Source organism: Plutella xylostella, chromosome 31, assembly GCF_932276165.1.
Source record: "Plutella xylostella chromosome 31, ilPluXylo3.1, whole genome shotgun sequence".
Lineage (NCBI taxonomy): Eukaryota > Metazoa > Arthropoda > Insecta > Lepidoptera > Plutellidae > Plutella > Plutella xylostella.
In genome coordinates this window covers 3,868,772-3,885,830 of record NC_064011.1, presented here as the reverse complement: position 1 = coordinate 3,885,830, position 17,059 = coordinate 3,868,772, and the positions used below count along the sequence as shown (strand labels likewise).

At 35.5% G+C, this 17,059-nt stretch overlaps 1 protein-coding gene across 1 annotated transcript in view; it reads left to right on the top strand.

Moving 5' to 3' along the window:
- LOC105389887 (limbic system-associated membrane protein) overlaps nt 1-17,059 on the top strand; it is a 122,669-nt gene that overhangs the window by 92,833 nt on the left and 12,777 nt on the right. The gene's annotated exons all lie outside the window — the stretch shown is intronic.

Sequence of the window (17,059 nt, the reverse complement as noted above, 5' to 3'; positions counted from 1 at the left end):
AGGTAACATTTCATTATAAATCACCACCACGTCTCCACATCTTAGACGATAAATCAACGGGCGAATATCCCGACATCTTTAGATTGAAAATCTTTGTATCAGCGGCGGATCTCAATTTAATTTTCCTGACAGCATCTGGCTCTCAACTCTCAAAGCGGAGTGCATTGACGAAGCTATGACGCGCTCGAGTTGAGTCACTAAAGAAAGATGGAAGTCAATTGAAAAGCCTCGTCTTGCATGACTTGACAAAGACATTGCTGTGGCTACAAGTCACAAGATTGTTACTGTGAGTTATTCTGTTGGATTTGTTGTGATAGTCTTTTGTTTTTTGCTTTTTATAACGGTCAATACTTTTCCAAAAGCTGACAGTAGGTATTGCATATTTACTCGAATTTTCGATTTACTGGTGTAATATGTTATGAATATAGACTTTACTACTCTCGATTCGGTTCCTTTCATGCACCCTACTGTGATTCTGTAGTAAAGTAAAGTGAAAATTCTGAAGTTAGGTAGAGCATACTAACATTACCTTTCATTTCATTACAACATAAAATATTGAATTACTTAAATCCTAGATCCATGTGATTCTTACTCTTTGTCTTAGCTTAATTTTTAGGTTAGAAATTATGTAAGTAGTTCTCTTGTCACTTAAGCCACAACAAGCGAAGTCATGCATTTGTCTCACTTAAATTGTTTGAATAAAAGTGCATTGTCTTGTATGCCCTGAGCCCCGGCCAACTAAACCTTGGTTTATGTATGTTATGTTTGTACAACGTATTATTATGATAAGTTTTTAAACATATTTGTCTTCATGCCACTGTCACAGTGGTGATAAAATGTAGTTTTGGCCTTAACGAATACAGTAACAAAGTTTGGGTAAAGAAACCGAACTTTTTAGACAGACAGATATTATGTACAAATTTTTCCCTTCACAATCAAAAATGACTTCAAACGTTCGAAGCATTTAATTTAGTGACAAGTACAGGACTTTCTCACCATAATAACTGTGCAATAGACCCAAAATATCTGTTTAGTATTACCACCGATACTTTGAAGGCGTCCGACATGACTATGACTAACCGTTGGAATTCGGAATAGGACACGCCTAACAGTGGTTTAGAATTTTACATTCAAATTTGATTTAGTTAGTACACACGTGCAAACAGACAACCCAGTTAACGAATTACTTTTAATTAAAGATTATTCTGTTTTCATTTGTGTAATCAACGTTGGGCTATTCTGTAATGATCACAAAACTATATAAGGTGTAGAACAAAAGTCTTTAAGAATGACCCACAGAGACACCGCCTTTCGGGTAACTATCGCCTTTTTTGCAACAAACTGTAGAAGTAAATTAAATTACATACACAAACATAAATTTTAATGTAAGTATTATATTCATGTATGTAACACCCAATTCAAAAAATCTCGCTAATCATTACATTCTAAACTTTTGGCAAAAAATAAATGTACTTAATTATTTAATTTATACTTTAATTTAAAAGGACTGGTTCGGAATAACCCTCATTTACCTCCAGGCAGTACGATAACTAACAACTAGATTAAAGTCGACACTTTAGTTGTTTCTATAAAGTGCTTTTGTAATTTATCGATAAAAAAACAATTCGGTATCGATACATCACTAATTATTGGTGAAAGATTTAATGAATTGCCTTTGTAATGTCTTTTTTAATGCAGCTTTATGGCTTTCTGTTTATTTTATTTTTCAAGACAGGTTCAAGTAAGTATGGCCGACAGATTTAAAGTCATTAATATGAATTTTAAAGATACCTTAATAATTAAGTATTACCATAATTGTATAAGGAATTAGCTGTTCCGGGATAAAAAGTAGCCTTTGTTCTTTCCCAGGGTCTAGACCGTATGTAAGTATACCAAATTTCATTCAAATCCGTTCAGCAGTTTTGGCGTGAAAGAGTAACAGACAGACAGACACAGTTACTTTCGCATTTATAATATTAGTTAGGAAGGATAGTTAGAATATAAAGAAAATGATTTGATTGGATTTCCTATTAGATTTCCCTATACTATAAGTATAACTTATTATCCTCAAAATACATCATCAATGACATCACCAGTCCAGATAGTGACTAAGAAGTAGACCTACATGGAAGACCTAGTATTCATAGCACTAGTACTCTAGTCACGCCTGCGGTTAAGCACTAAGTACTAGATCGTGTGGGGTTAGTAATGGAAGACTCAATAAAATATAATGTGCCTATTTTTTTCTTATCATTATCATAACCTAATAATAATATGTGGGGACATCTCACACACGGCCATCCGATCCCAAGCTAGGCAGAACCTGTGGTATGGGTGTCGGACAGCTGATATATCTACACAAATACATAGATAGATAGATACTAAATATAAAAATCAACACCCAAGGCCCGAGTACAAATATCTGTCTTTAAACAAATATCTGCCCCAGCCGGGAATCGAACCCGGGACCATCGGCTCAGTAGTCAGGGTCACTAACCACTACGCCATTCGGTAGTATAACAAACTAGGTAAGAAAAAGGCTAAACTAGGAATACCGTCATAAAAAGTAAAGGGTGTCAGATTCATGAACAAAAAACGACAAGAAAATTCGTTCATACTTTTGATTATGAAATAATAACAAACTTTAACATCTATCCATATGGATTATTCTCTTTATACACGTACATCTTTCTGTGTACTTCCATATCATCTCATACCCTTTCTCATCATAATCCAACGTCATACGAAAAGAACCACACAAGTTGATAATAATAAATACTAAGCCATCCTAACTCCATTTTTATTGCGTATGTATAATCCAACAACGGTAACTGTGCATCAGGCTATACGAGGGAGATAATTTTTCTCTTTAACTGATAGCCCTAAATGAATGAAAAATAAATAGATGTACCACGGAGCGGTGGTAAGTCAGATGCGGGTTCGAATCCCGGCGCTGACATGTACCGATGAGTTCTTTGTAATTGAATGTTTACCATCGCTCTTTCGGTAAAGGAGAATATCGTGAGGAAACCTGCATAAATTTACCTATATTTTGCAAAGCTAGATTATGTGAACCCACCTGCTGACAGTGGACCAGCGTGGTGGGAAATGGTCCAAGCGTAGTAGCTTAGACCTGGGGATATGCTCAAAGGTCCCATTCGAGAGAGCCAGGTGCAGGTACTTACACCCGCCCCCATAGAGAATAGAATAGACGTACCACATCTGTATCAGAAACTACAAAGAATAAATGGAGCCCTTATATATTCGTTTGTTTAATGTTACAAAGTTAGCATTGCCGGACTCTAAGCCATCATAACTACATCTTTATTGCTTATGTTTGTACTATAGTGTTAGGTTTGTACGCTCGAGTATGACATCACAAACCATTCATGGATGACTTAATAATATTACATACTTACTTGCTTCATAGAATGTGTGAAGGAAAACAGTTCTAGAAAACTTATAAGTTATAAGCCAAGGTTTTAGGTAGACGTTAAATAAAGATGATTGTATGAGTGTTTATAGTTGGTAGGTATAACGTTAACTTTCAAGCATTTTGTACTACGTTAATTTTAATAACGATATAGTATCTTTATGTTTTTAAGGTTCCATACCTTTATAGGTAAAAAAGGAACCCTATAGGATCAATTTGTTGTTCGTCTGTCATTTTATTTTACCATCATCAGTACACACGTCAGTAAATAGCCGTCAAAGAAGGAAAAAAAAATTACATACATAATAAGGTAGGTTTACTGTTTAAATAATTTTCTACTAGTCAACTTTTAGTCAAATTTAGTCATTAATTGATTTAATAATGACTGATTTATGATGATACAAACACAATATATAGAAATGATTCCTTCCGATGATCTAACCGAAACCCAGTGTGGTTAATAAAATGTGTATTGTGGTCAATTATTTAAATTAAAATATTTATTATCAAGCACAGTATTAGTATTGGAAAAATATAGTTAGTGTCCTTGCGGTTTTGTATTGTTCTTTTACATGCAAGATTGGGTTTGCGAGCTTTGTTTCGCCTTTGGTTTTTTTTGATTAATTAATTCATCTATAAGGGTGGCTTTTATAAAAGTGATAAATGTATTTAACTTTTTATTTAAACACAATTTGGAATTAAATTTCGTAAAACATCTTTTACCACGACTTAAATATGATTAGTAATCTGTTAAACCTAAATGCGGTCAAATGGCTATTTAACTTTACTAAACACATTTATCTACTGTCATGGCGTCAGTCGCGGCGACCAGCTGACCGACCGGCTGTCAAGAGAACTTTTCCATTTCTAGCATTTTTCCTCAGTGATGTCTAGTTGTTGTCTGTGAGAGATTCAGAGATCATTGTTCAGAGGTTATGTTGAGGTTATCTAATAAATAATGTATTTGTGGGATATTTTGTTTGATGACGATGATGAAGAATTACTTCTCTTTATGAATAGACCTCGCTCATTACGCTATATTGCAGAAAGAACTAACTTATTTGGGACACTACCGGATAAAACATTTGTTAGGAGATTTCGTTTGACAAAACAAACTGTATCGCTTCTACTACAAGAAATTCAACAACATCTTGAATTTATTTCCACCAGGTAAGTAGCTAAGGTATTGAAATAATAAAGTTATCTGACTACATCATTATCTTATACTTTTATTTATAAGTAAGTACCTATAATTATTGTTACAGAAATAATGCAGTTACTCCAATGAACCAGTTGTTATGCACACTCCGATATTATGCAACTGGCAGTCAGTTAATTGCTTGTGGAGATGTGATAGGTGTGGAAGAACTAACAGCAGCTTGCAGAATCATTCATAGAGTTAGGTACTCATGCAATAGCATTATTGTATAAAAAATACATTAAATCTCCTGATACCATTCAGGAACAACGTTTTTTTGCTCTCTATAATGTGCAAGTATGGTTCCAATACATTGCACAATAAATCTTGTTCTTCCCTTGTAAAACTAGGGGCACGAACACGAGAAGAAGTTGCTTGACTATTCATTTTACTTTGAAATCACAACAACAAATAAATACAAACACCACCACGCGGTGAAAGCCGAAATAAGTTTTGTTTTGAAATAAATAGTGTTATTTTGTCTATGTTTGAAATTGATAGATTGACTCCGTTTTACGCTGAGTCGTTTCGAATGTTCAATAAAAAATATGAAGTCTCTCATTAAAAAGATGTGGAACTGAACGTAAATAACAAATCGCAGGATGCTAAACGCATTTAACTAAATAGTAATCGAAATACCATGGTGAATTATGAAGCTAAACATGTTTAGGATAAAATTGTTTAGTGCATTAAACGCAATTAGCTAAATGAATTTATGTAGTATTTAAATAGAAGTTCGTAACAGCCACCCTAAGTAAACTTTGAAAGTTGCATAATATATTATTATCTCAACTGTTTACATTATGGATACACCTTCCATACAAAAATGTCACTTCATTCTCCTCAGCGCGAGCATAGGATTCGATACTATTTTCGAATCTACACGAAGGGTCGCTTTTACCGAATGCTAAACGTATTTAAATCAAATTTTAAATACATTTTGTACTAACTGACAGACGTATGACAGGCTACTAAATACGTTTAGCGTTTGGTGAAATTCCACCTAACATAGAAAAAACAAATGCCACTTTTGGAACTAACAAATTTGCCTTACATTTTGACAATGACATTTGACGATACGCAACCAATACGCAACGTAAACGGAGGTTTCGAATCCTGTGCTCGGGCAACTGTTCTTACACTCTGTTTTTTGGAGTAGATTTTGTTGTTAAATTTGCTACTCAGTACAAAAGTACTCTGTTAATGATTCACTATAATTATAGATATTTTAACTAATACAAGATTTGTTTTTGTTTCAGGTAAATTAAATCTTTTCATCATCTACTGAAGAGATCTTGAAATTCTTTCCTGACCGGTAACGATAGATACCTAGATATTTATAATCTTTTTTTCTACACAAACAAGAAACAAAGATATAGTTTACAGAACTTATACATAAAACACATAGGTACAAATGTCGGTCTTATCGCTTACAGCAATCTCTTCCCGACAACCAATGAGTGAAAATATATTTTTTATCAAATATGTAAGTATTTAGTAGGTACTAAAGAATATCTTATTCGTTCGTTTAACTTATCTATCTATCTACAATGTTAAGGTTTTTTACGAAAAATATTTTTTATTATTCAATTCATAGGCCCCGGTGTCAATATTAAGCTCTTTTGTAAAATTTACGGTGCTAAATTTAACATTCACCTGTAATCCTCTGTTTAAAAACGAAATCAATGTACTCACTAAGTTCATAACTATGGACGTACTAGCTGTTCCCGCGCGCTTCGCTTCGCCTTAAAAAGTTTTCCCGTGGGAATTCCGGGATAAAAAGGAGCCTATGTTCTTTCCCAGGGTCTAGACCGTATGTGTACCAAATTTCATTCAAATCCGTTCAGTAGTTTTTGCGTGAAAGAGTAACAGACAGACAGACAGACAGACAGACACAGTTACTTTCGCATTTATAATATTAGTTAGGATTTAATTAAACCAATATCATATTACATTATACGTAAACGCCCACCAATTACAAAACAATAACATAACATGTGGTAATCATATCTTACTTTTTTATTTAACAAGTAACAGGCCTGAAATTAACTTATTAAATATTCCATCCATCGTGACGGGAGGTCTTAGAAAAAAACATGTTCTATTCGTTTTGAGGTCAAAGTAAAAATTGAAATAGGAACTTGAATCATAACATAAATTATAGAAAGTTAACTGTAACCCAGGTAATTCGTTATTCGACGATTTTAGGTAGAAATAATAATGATAAGAAAATGTGGGGACATCTCACACACGGCCATCCGTCCCCACTACCAGAGAGGCAATAGAATAGGATAGAGTTATTAAAACTCCAGATAAGCTTCGTTTACACGTAATGTAATCTTCCATAATGTATGCAAGACCATAAACCTCTAATTGAATTAAATTGACACCATTCCAAGGTTTTTTAGCGTATTAACAATATACGAACCAGATGGAGTGTCAGTGCAAAAGAAAAGTCTCGAAAAATAACACCTTACTTCTAACACTGACCTCTTATTTTGAATTAGTTCGGTTAGCACACACACTCACGCCTTGTACTAATGTACTCCCTTGCGGGGTAGGCAGAGGTGCATTGCTGCACCCACTTTTCGCCAGTGTTATGTTTAGTCCCAATGTAATAGGGGGCGAGCCTATTGCCATTATACGGGCACATCCAAGACCCGAGAACAAATATTTGTGTTTAAACAAATATCTGCCCCAGCCGGGAATCGAACCCGGGACCTTCGGCTCAGTAGTCAGGGTCACTAACCACTACGCCATTCGGCCGTCGGTTAGAATATTGGCGTCTTTATTCATTGGTACAATGGTTGTCATTAGCTTGACCTTAAAAACGGTTTAGCAGTAAACATCATAATGCGGTCAGATTTTTTTATTGTTTTTGTATGTGACACGATACTATCTTATTCGCATATTGTTAATCTAAGCGTATCAAGATGGAGTTCGAACTAGTAATAGCCCTTGAGTCAACATGATTTAGGCTCTGGCCCTATACAAACTAGGTCAAATTTTGCTGGACGTGGGTAAATTTACACTTGTCCAGGGCAGATTTACCCAGGGCAACCTCGGTGACGGAAGATTGGGCAAAGGAATGATGTCATGTCAAGTAACGACAGATGTTTCAAATTGTACACTCACGAGAAATGACAAAGTTCACTTACAAAATGCCAATACCAAATAACCGTAATTTTAAATACATAATAATAAAACATTTGAACACTATACAGGGTGTTGCAAAAAGGGTATATTAAGCCGAAACCTACATGTGCAGCATGGTATATCTAAGCCTGAAACTGAAATCAGAATTTGAAAATTCGCGAAAAAAAAAAACCATAGTAAAAAGTCACGTGACCAACAAAGTTTCTATGGAAAATTAATGCTGCACATGTAGGTTTCGGCTTAGTATACCAATTTTGCAACATCCTGTATACTTACTATGTTTTTAGTTGGTACCTAGGTTATATTCTGATGCGCTGTTAAATTTAATTCATTATTGCATAGGGCCCGGAGGCGGGGTCATTAAGCTAGCCTTTTCCGTTTAAGAGTGATTTTAATAATAATAATAATATGTGGGGACATCTCACACACGGCCATCCGACCCCAAGCTAGGCAGAACCTGTGTTATGGGTGTCGGACAGCTGATATATCTACACGAATACATAGATAGATAGATACTAAATATAAATATCAACACCCAAGACCCGAGTACAAATATCTGTCTTTAAACAAATATCTGCCCCAGCCGGGAATCGAACCCGGGACCTTCGGCATAGCAGTCAGGGCCACTAACCACTACGCCATTCGACCGTCTCTGATTTGGTGTTATTATCATTTGAACTTTTTCATTGCCTGTAAGTGACTATGACCAATAGTGCCAAATATGATTAAACTTTATGCGATAGTTACGACCGCCCCCGTAAATGCAAATGAATACAAATCGCTAGGACATTTACGGATTTTTATTAACGTTTTCATTACCGGATAGTGGAAACACTGACACGGTTTCTTTAATGAGAATTAGGTTAATTTCAGGTCAGCGTTTACGAGCGCGTCTGATGTTTTCAGAATGGAAGTATTTATGGTTTTTAATTTCCTGATAGATTCGTGTGCATCGGCTATTATATTTCAAGCGCTTTGGTTTGGTACGTCTAGCTACGTATATACCTATAGCATTATGCTGAGTTGGAACCTATTTAGGAAACGAGAATCAACGTAGGTTATTTATTGAATTATAGGTAAGAATTAATACATAAAAAACAAGATTAAAGATATTAATATTACATACTGATTTTTGAAATTGAAGTCAAATGTATTTCAGACTAATTATCATCATAATACTATAAGTAATCATTTATTCAAGGTTATAATATAAATTAACATTTAACTAATGAAGCATAACCTAATTAAAAAAAAAAAACACGCACTCACGCCTTGTACTAATGTACTCCCTTGCGGGGTAGGCAGAGGTGCATCGCTGCACCCACTTTTCGCCAGAGTGTTATGTTAGTCCCAATGTAATAGGGGGCGGGCCTATTGCCATTTTACGGGCACATCCAAGACCTGAGAACAAATATCTGTGTTTAAACAAATATCTGCCCCAGCCGGGAATCGAACCCGGGACCATCGGCTCAGTAGTCAGGGTCACTAACCACTACGCCATTCGGTCGTCTAACCTAACCTAATTGTAAATATAAAATAATGAAAACTGAACTAAAAGATAAAATTTTACAAATTCAAAGTATTCGCCTCAAACTTAGTCTAACTAGTCAAAGATGCCGCCTCGTATCGTTCCTGGCTCGAAAGTGCCCATCAAGCCAGCCGCATTACCGCGCTGTATCGCCAACGAAATGCGCTGAACCAGATATATTCGAGAAGCCTCAAATAAATCAATAAGTACTTATAAGTTTTACAAGCAAACAACATGATATTAAAAACAATAGCATACTTATATTATTTGTCTATGACCTTCCATAAAATACTAGATTACTGTGAGCACTATCTCAATTAAGCTGAGCATCGTGTTTCAACACTAGAATAGAACTAGATAAACTATTTATCTAGGTCCAAGTGACCTACAAGGTTAGGTCTAGTGATGTCTGTATTATTTATTGGCTTGCTATTTTCGGACATTGCTCGATAGGGCAGTATACAGGTTAACTTTACCTAAGGTACGAAGTAACTTTTTAATTCGGAGGGTCTAGTAGAGGTTTGATAGTTTTTTCAAAAGTTGTATTCTCGCAAACAATAACGGAAACCATCATGAAACTTTTGACAGATAATGTATGCAGATGACAGAAATACCTAAACCAAAACTAACATTAAACTGATTGTATTTAGTAGGTTATACTGTGCTTTACTGAGCAATTCTTTTTCTCTTCTTATTATTTCCGAATAGGTGAGTTTAAACCTATGTTTAAGTTTAAATCATCACTCAGTACCGGGATCCGATGATTGATTTTAGCCGAAACTTTTCGGCCAATCCCCACTCCCTACAGCACTATGCTAGGTACTTTATACATTTGCGTCGCCACAGGGTGTCAATAAAAACCAATGGCCACTCCATATACAGGGTGATGTTGATTGATGTCATTAGTCTTCGTCTGACGTCATAGGTGTGGTAACTAGGCCGCGCCATAGGGCATCCATAATCCAGGTTTAGAGTCTAGGTACTAGGTATAGATAGGTCATACTTTACTGTTGTTCACCTATGTTGGAATTGTAAAAATACTGCTTATACTTACCGAAATGCTGCAGGCGAGCTTTGCTTTGCCTTAAAAATCCCTTGAGTAATTCGTCATAAAAAGTAGTCTTATTTTATTTATTTATTCAGGTATTTATTCTTTTATTGCACAAAATACAGAAGTAATTATGTACAATCAGGTGGACTTACAGTCTTATCATGTTAGTATCTAGGGTGTTAGTTTCCTACATACGAAATTACGTCCATAGTATACCTAATGTGATCCAGTGACCTAAACAGCTATTTTAATTGATGTTAATTATGATAGCTTTGAAGGTTGTTAAGTACTTATAACACCCACTCACACATCGTGCATCCATCGGGGATATAAAATACGACGTAATGATAAATTATACCCTGATACATATTTATGTCATGTGCAGATGCAGATGCACCCTCACTACGTGACCTACTAAGCTTTATATTATTTATTATTAAAAGAAACATACCTAAATACTTACTTATATATATATATAAAAGATAAAATATATATATTATAAGCTTCCACATTGAGTAGTGAGTAGTTAAAAGATGAAGACAAAAAACAACCAAACTCTCACAATATATTGATCTCTCAAAAAGGCACGGACATAAAGTCTGTGGAGTGATAATAAAATCTTTAAAAAAAAAAAAAAAAAAAAAATACTTACTTAGTATTATCATATTCGTTAAGATCCAGTTTGTCCTAGCCATTTATGCTATAACTTCAGTTTGGCATTTATGACTTATAGATAGATAGATAGATAGATAGATAGATAATTCTTTATTGCACACAAACACAGAAATTACACGAGGAAATATACAACATAGATGGTAGGTACAATTGGCGGCCTTATTACTAAGAGTAATTTCTATATATATTTTTATAATATGTTCAACTGCCTTTTAGCTTTGAAACCTGATACGTTTGGAGTAGTATTCGTAGTGTTAACTTTTGAGGCAAATTCAACTGACCGAACTAATTCAAAATAAGAGCTAAGTGGTAGAAGTGGGGTGTTATTTATCGACACATTTCGTTTCCACTGACACTCCATCTAGTTCGTTTTACCTAAAATATCGTGGATTGTAATGTAAGTCACCTATGTAAGTCACTTATGAAGAAAATTTATGGATGCGTTCACTAAATTCTCTAATACTAATCCTAACTAATATTATAAATGCGAAAGTAACTGTGTCTGTCTGTCTGTTACTCTTTCACGCCAAAACTACTGAACGGATTTGAATGAAATTTGGTATACATATGGTCCAGACCCTGGGAAAGACCATAGGCTAATTTTTATTCCGGAATTCTCACGGGAAAACTATTTAAGGCGAAGCGAAGCGCGCGGGAACAGCTAGTACTCTATATCCAGCCGTTTCACCAATGACATCATTCGCTGGGAACATCCGCCCTAGAAGTGCCCACTTTATTATTGTTTACTCTGAACTTGATACTCGTATGATAACGATAAAAATATAGTATAATATTCGCCTATTATAATGTTATTGTCGCCGCGTATGTTTGATGTAACCTTATTCTAAGAAATGTATGGCAGACTCTTGATGGTGACACATAAGATAAAAGAGAAATGATCACGTCTGAAATTCATTACTGGATGTAGATCTATGCTGGTAGGTGGTTGTGCACTGATAAATATACACTCACCGACTCACGAGCACGAGCAATGACGAAGTTCGACTTACAAAATGGCGACACCCCAATTGGCCCCAATTTTTTAAATCATTTAGGTAAGTACGTAAAAAGAAATATCTCTGAAATAATACAATCAGTTTCCATTTAAGAGTAATTTAGTGCTTTTTTCACAGGAATTTCTTCATTGCTGCACCCATTTCACCAGTACAGTACATTAAATTTATTCCTTTGACCTCATTTACGAATAAAACTATTGCTTTAATACATTTTCGTAGAAAACACTGACATAATTCCCATTCCCCTATGATCAGTGCCAAGAATCGGGACTGTGTAACCCGAATTGCATTAAAACAGTGCTGACCGGATGTTTTATTTGGTTTTAGTCGTATTTTTATGCCATTGCAATTTTACGTAGGGTTGCCAAAGACCATAGAACGTAAAACCAAACCGTCGTATAAAGTAGGTTCGGAATTGGTATACATAATATATTATTATTACTTATGTACAGAACAAAGAATCAGAGAAAAACTAGAAAGTCAAGTAAACACTGGAATTCATTTTTTGAAATTCTCACTATATACCTATACATATATACATAGGTATTAATGAAAATAGGTATATGATTATTTAAAACCACATATTAGTTAAAAAGCAATAGGGCTATTTATTTCTTATTAGGTACCTTATAAGCAACTTGGGAGTTCCACTTAAGTATAGCTATTCAATGAAACCGGCCACAAATCATTGAATGAGTGTATTTTATTTATATCCAAACATCAAGTGCGTAAGTTACTTGAGTACCCTTTGGTAGAGTGGCCTACACAGAAACCTCACCTTTCTTAGAGTGACATTGCTACTGAGAGATGGTCAGGTTTCTTTGTAGCCCACTGTACCAGACAAATCAAGGCACCATAGAACAACGCGGAATCGGGTGCTAATATTAACCCTCGATCGGCCATAAATGATATTTATTTATTTACTATAATGGATCCCGCCTTCTTACTGATGGAGCGTGTATCTATAGCAGGTAATTAGAAAAAAGCTACTTTCCCTAGTAAAAAACACGTGATGAACAAAGTCAAAATCAGCCAATTTGGTATTGCAGAGCATACTTTGGACATACTTAGGTAGCTAGTTATTTTTTTTTCGTCTTAACAAATTTTACGTCACCTGTGCGTTGACTGAGCTCTCCATATCACATTAGCTGTGTCAAGGTAAATAAATAACAAGAATCACTCCAAAAAAAGCTCCTAACCTGAGCCTAACTGGAATGAAATTTGACATTTTAGGGTGAGGCCCTATTGGGGCGTTGCGTCGCATCAGTGGTGCCGATGCCGTCCCAAAGAAACGCTCTTAAAAATATATAGCAATGACGTCGCTTCGTCGATGCAATGTGTTTGTATTTTGTGCATTATTTGGCAAAAATTACTTGTTTGGACCTCGCCACCCTAAGCCTATATAAGCAGCTACAGACGCTGATCGACTCTCTTTCTGTTACACGATATTCAATATGGCGGACGTATACCTTCTAAAATAATATAAATTTATTTTAAGAAAATTAACGCTGATTAAACGAATATCTTTCTACAAAGCGTTAAACTCTGTTTCACTATTTTGTCCTAAATAATCCCCAAAACCAACACAATGCACCAATGGGGCCTCGGACTAATTCGTTCCGGGACAAACAAATACACCGTTTTCAAGAGGGCTATTCAAGTATGGGATGTGAAGCTTGAAGATTAAAAAAAACTTGTGTATTTTGAAGAGGTGGTGTATGAAAGAGGCGACTGCTGCGGTTTGTGGTAGGTTTAATGTAAGTAGGTACTTAATAAAAGTATAGGTAATATTTTATGTGTAATAAAGGCTCACCCGAAATAAAAAATCTTATTACCATCTTATTATCTCTGTGAAGAGATATATAATTATCTAGATTAAATTACTGTCTTTAAACAAATATCGACCCCGGCCGGGAATCGAACCGGCACAGCAATCAGGGTCACTAACCACTACACAGTTCGATAATTTCCTATCTGAATTCTTCATTCACGGGGGCAAGAGGGCGTCCCACGCTACTTTTCTCTTGCTCTGCACTCGAAAACATCATCACCATCAACAGTTATAAGACCAGTAGCGATAAATAACTTCCATAACTCAAACTCAAGTCTCAAGTTTCAAAGTACAACAAACAAATGTAATCCAAGTCCCCAAGTAAAAGTAATTCTAAAAATGAAAACGATTTATGGTATGTATTTGTTCAGCTGGTCACACTGAACCATGAATCAGAGTCTGGTGGAGTCGATCTTGAAGTTGTGGGGTGACCAGGCTGGCAGGACTTTGGTGATAAATTGGGACATGCGACAAAAATTTCAGCCGTTCAAGTGACGATGACTTTCCGAGGTGGCTTTTAAAGTTACACAGCACACATAAACGTAACGTAAACGGATCGGCTGCGTTCACGAGCTTGTCTCTTGTGTAACGTTACGATTCCCATTAGCGCACACTAATGCAGTAGAGACTTTCATACAAAGAATACTGAACGGCTCGAGTTGATACGGTCACGATCACTTTCCGAATAAAATTGATATTTGCGTTGTGACCTCAAACGTAAGCGGCAATTTTTCGGCATCGCACACAACAGACGCATAGATTTCAGTATTCTATAATTATAATAAATTTTCATCACCCAAGTTCTTTGATAATCCTATATTTTTTTAACATACCTCATGAATGTCCCATCTCAGAACCGTGACTCATGGCCACCCTACACCAGGCCCCGCATTCCCTCACGTCCCGGCTGACCTCGAGATCAGGAAATAATCTGAACCGGCCCTTATTGTTTATTCATTGTTGTATTTTACACCATCATTATTGGTAAAAGAGGGGTTGCCCGTACTAAGTTACTTACTTACATAATTTAGGAGGTTAGTAAATTATATTTGTAATATTAGCCACCAAAAACAGAAACGTGAAAGATACGTGAAACTCGTTAGGTATGCCACCCCTTTTTTGCGTCAGCGATTAACATAATATCTAAAAAAAAAACAATTTTCATATAATTATGCGGTACTATGCTAAAATGCATTTTTTCCATCCATACAAAAATAAAATCTGCTTGTACCAAAGCCACAGTCAACCAAACATAAACAAAATTAGAATACTCCTCCGCTTTATTAAAGCGTCTAAATACCAAAAAAAAACTAAATTTTATACCGTCTGGTGTATAGCAGGATAAGCTTGTATCAACTGCTAACATAATAATTGGTTAGAACCGGGCCATTTCAATTACAAATAATTAAAACGAATGCGACGGGTTGTTCCCAACACCAACACTGTTGAAAGCTGTTGAAAATAAATAAATAATCAACGTTAAAACCATTTGACAATAAAAGTAGCATTTAACGCAGTCACACTTGGGCTAACATTAGCTATGACTCAAAAAAATCTATTCGAAAATCGGTTTGGTCGTTTGGCAGCTACACTACCAAAGACAAACATGTTAAAACTGTTGCTAATCAGACTGGCCAATCCTTTGCACACGGTGACAAACACAAGAGCTAGACTAGCCCTCAAATTTTCTTTACTTTTATTTCTTTATGTTTAAGGTTACCTGTAAGAGATCGCTCTAAGCGATAAGGTCGCCTATTGTTCATTGTTCCTAGTTTATAAGTTCTCTTTTTTTATATTTTAATTTGTGGTGTTCAATAAAGATATATTCTATTCTATTCTATTCTATTCTAGACTAGGGTAACACAGTAAGACAGGGTACAAGTTATTAACTTCGAGCAAAAAATTCATGGCTGATTGTTGAATCGCCCATTTTGACCGACCGGCAATCCTTCATTGGATACATCTGTGAACATTTGGTACAAACTTGGGGACCTTTATTTATAGGTCACGGATATAATATATTCTTCAGAAGTACTGAAAATCCAAGGTTAGATAAAATTAAGTGATAAAATGAAATGATGATGGGCACCAATATATGGAAGCTGGGACCAGCACCAATAGAAATGAGTGATACGTCGTTGAAAAGGTATTTTTTTGCAGAATATGAATAACGGAAGCGCTAGTCTTGATTTACTGTCCAATTAGAATAATAGTACCTTGAAAGTTTTTATATTTTATTTCTGTAATTTTAATGTTTTTGTTAGTTTTTCACATTCATTTTTAATTTTTATAACAATATGATCGTATTTCATATAATATTATATTTGTTTATTATCTCAGTAAATAAAACCAGTTCAAAGTAATTTCTCCAATTTCAATAATACGTGTTTACGTGTATTACGCCCTAACTGTCATCAGGAGAGAGAGTGCAATGCCATAGAAAAATACTTCCTTCCGACGAATATATTTCAAAATGGACAACTTATACGGATTTGTCGTCATAATACTTTTTTGCTCACTTGAAAAGAGCTATCCAACGATGTATGTGTCATCTTTATTGGACATAGGTCCCAAAACGCCCATTGTCATTTATGATGTTTTCGCTGAAATATATTCAGGCTAGTAAGGATTTTTGCGTGCACGTCAACGTAGTCCTATTCGGTAGATTTGAATTTCGCCTAAATTGGTTCAGCCCATGTACGCGTGAAAGCGTAAACAAACAATTAGGTACTTACATATTGACTTACGCTTTCGCATTTCTTCAGCGAAAGGTACCAAGAGTTCCTATAAACCGATACCACTTATCAGGGGCTCACTCTAAATGCCGAAAAAAGAATTTTCAGAGCGTTGCTGCGCGAGCCACGACTCTATCTTGTTTAATTAAGCATTCCGATTGCACGACAGATCTCGTTCGTTTCTTGTTCATCAGTAGAGAGTGACCCCCCAACAACGTTTCGTTTTCGGGCTACGTTCAAATGGCTCCAATATTATTCATTCATAGCAGCTTTCGTTGAACGCTCCCTGTGGGACGCCTGTTGCCGGCCGCTTGCATACCAATTAGGTAATGCGGGTGGGTACAGTCCGAATAAGATTAACAGTTCACTTCTAAGGACTTTATAGTTTTTAAACGACTTTGAAAAATGGAGGAGGTTCTCTTCATCCTTGAGGAAA